The following is a 3,369-nucleotide window of genomic DNA, read 5'->3' as shown; positions in this document are numbered from 1 at the left end:
TGTGTGTAGTAGATGGTGTGACCCGATTACGCTAGCATACCTGACTGAGTCCGGCCCCGCACCTAGCATATTATTGTAGACAGGTAAAACCGTTACAACTTGTAAACAAAGATCCGCCAAAGGTAAAATCCAGGTACACTCATGTGTTTTAATCAGTTCACAACTAATATGTATTTCAATGAACTGCGGCTTTGCAGGTCCATCTTTACCAAGCCTAACATACATAATATCACGGACTTAGATCTAATCTAATTCCGTGATAATATGTATTAATATTCAGTACAAAGAGATTTTTGTATACAATGGTGGGGGTACATACTTATAACCATATGACCAGGTAGTAATATAACCATTACATAATATGTAATACATAGATATTTGTATCTTATGATATTTACAGATAATTATATTAATCAACATGCAAATCAGTAACATAAGGAAGGACACATTTTCATTTCTTAGAAAAAGACGAAAATTAGGATTGTCTTTAATCGAACAGGATGCATATACTGTACCGTCATCAAACCTATTTTTTTATTATATTTAACTTTGCAAAATATAACATCACGGTATCAGATTCCGTGGTAAAATTAAGGTGGTAAACAATTTCTGTCTTTGAAAATAGTGATTTTATATTAAATTATTAAACTTGTTGTTTTTCTTTTCGAGCCGGATGCGACGAATTTGCAGGTTTATATGCGTATAATGATTTCGAGTAACTTAAAAAAAAAGTCACTGAAAAATCACCGCAACCGGCAAAAAACAAACATTAGGTTACGACAGCAGATTTGTTTTCAAGTTCAATCATTATTGCTCAAAGATCCAGCTTTTCTGTTATGTAGAAACATGACAGTAACAAACCAACAACTTAATTTAGATAATTGTGTATTGTTTGATTTTTACTTAATGAAAATAACATAATCCACTGCAAGTAGTTATCTTTAGTTGTCTGCTGCCTCTTCCTGTGCGTCCCCAGCGTATCAACCGGAAACACTCCATCACGACGCCACGTGTTTCCCTCTTCCTGCTGTCCTAGACTACCGTACCTCAAGTGTGTCTGAAATGTTGGACCACTTACAAATGCGCCCCCTAGCAGATAGACGAAGAGATGCACGTCTTACCTTGTTTTATCATATTGTCAATTATAAAGTTGCTGTTGCAAAATCGGACAGACTTATTCCCCCTGTCAAAAAATGCAGGCATGGAAACGAGCTCTCTTTCCTAATTCCTTTCTCCAAAACTCTGTCTAGAAAAGAAACTTTCTTCCCTCGAGCTATATCCGAGTGGAATAAACTCCCTCCTGATACTGTATCTACCCGACAACAAACTCTTTCAAATCAAGCCTCTACCGTCACTTTGCAAATAACAAACTAAATTCCTCCTGTCAAAACCTTTCCTCTGCCCATCTTAACCCTCCTCCACCCATCTCAACCCTCGATCCTCTGGCATGATTCTTCAAATTGTTGAAGTGAGTCAGTACCCTGTTAATAGACAGATGGATTGTAGCTTGGTACCATCATCTAACACTCCGATGCTGCTTAACCCATTTGTTCTCATTTTGCATTTTTTTCTCTGTTTCTATCATTTGAATGTCATTTATAAGAAACGGATACCGCAGTTCCATGTTCCAGTTCTCGTTCCATGCCTTGAACCTTCCTGATAAACCCGCTACTTTGCACACAGCCTCTGCTCTCGTTATATCTGTCCGACAGTAAAACATCTCTGAGCCTGTTGGAGTTGCCTCCCTTCTATCCTTGAAAAATCTCAGATGTTCACATAGTCGTTGCCTGGTAGCTATTTGGATGTCGTCTTTGTAGGCTTTCCTTGGTGGTATCTTATGCTGGATGCCATGACATGTAGGGTTCCAAGTTCATCTTCTAGACAGACTTCACAATTAAGTACAATACCACTATCCGATATCATGCAGCCTATAATGTTATGTCCCTCACCCCCCCCCCNTTTTTCCGGGGGGGGGGGGGTTTCTTGGCTGGACCCGTCTTTAAGATCTTTCCTCCTGTCCGAATATATCCGTACTTCTTTGTAGTCCTTGTCGTATCTCCCTCACCATTCTACCTGCAACTGTAGTGTTGGCCATGTTTCGCATGTTGTCCGCACCTTCGTCGCATCGCCCTTGCGTTTGTTTGGTGACCACTTAACATTCATGCATCATTGCACCTCCTCCTGTTTGTAGAGGGCTACATTCTGTTTGTATGCATCCTCTAAACCTTTCTCCTATGATTTCTACCTGTGTGGTAGTTAGTGGCCGTACATAATGCTGGGCCTCTGGATGGTGATGACGATGTACTTCAATGGGAAACTCAGTCTTCCATGAAGGTCGACTCTTATCTTCCTTTTTCTTCTGTTTCCTATCGGGGACCACTACATGGCGTGTAATTCTCCTGTGCATGGCGAGTCACTAATTAAAACATTCCAATTTGTTTTAATTATTTAAATATTAAAATTCGAGCAGTTGTTGGTTGGTTCTCAATGGTAAAGTTGTGTTCCGGTCATGTCCAGAGGCTGTAATGCGGACCGGACCCCCTCCACTATCACTTGGGAGTGAGTCTCTGTTAACCCTACACCAGACACATGTAAGTATCCGCCCTTTATGTTATCACAGCTATCACCGATTTGGTTTAGTCACCAGAAAATCGGAAGATAAAATAGGTACAAATGGATCCGCTTCAGGTGTAATTCTAACCATTCTTATGAGTCTCAAAAAATACATTCCAAAATTCATTTGAAAGTGAAATTTCTGAAGTAAAGAAAAGGTCATTAAAATTGGAGACAATGAAGATTGTATAATCACACACCTGCCTTAATTGTTTAGTAAAAGAATAAATAAAAAAAAATGTGCCAGGCTTCAGCAAGTTACTGCGGTTTTGTTTGGGTGGGTTTTTTTTCGGAAAGATATATGGTCATAAAAAGAGAATTATTCAGTTTATCCGTGGCTCTGTTCTTGACAAATCATTTTTTGTTCCAGAATAAAAGTTATACTTTGATGTAACTCTCAATGACATATTAAATTTTGCAAGAATGATTTTGCCAATTAACTCGGCATGGTTGTAAGTGTATGAAACCGATAATTATAATAGCAATTTACCAAATTAAGTACTAAAAAATTACCTTGTTGTGTGTCAACTTTTCATTGATGTTTAACTTAAAAACCAAGCCAGGAAAATATTATTTAGAGAAGTTAATTTAAAAGTGCATGGGTTTTATGGGGTTCAGATCAACACTTGGCAAAATGCAATGGGTAACATTAATCTTGCGTTAATATAACAAAAGATTTATATTTACTTTTTTTTCTCTCGTTAACTTCAGTGGCGGATCTAAGAGACCTATCTGGGGGGGGTCCAAATTTCAAGG

Source organism: Mizuhopecten yessoensis, unplaced genomic scaffold (assembly GCF_002113885.1).
Source record: "Mizuhopecten yessoensis strain PY_sf001 unplaced genomic scaffold, ASM211388v2 scaffold716295, whole genome shotgun sequence".
NCBI lineage: Eukaryota > Metazoa > Mollusca > Bivalvia > Pectinida > Pectinidae > Mizuhopecten > Mizuhopecten yessoensis.
The sequence above is the reverse complement of the archived record's forward strand: the minus strand, read 5'-3'. Positions refer to the sequence as shown.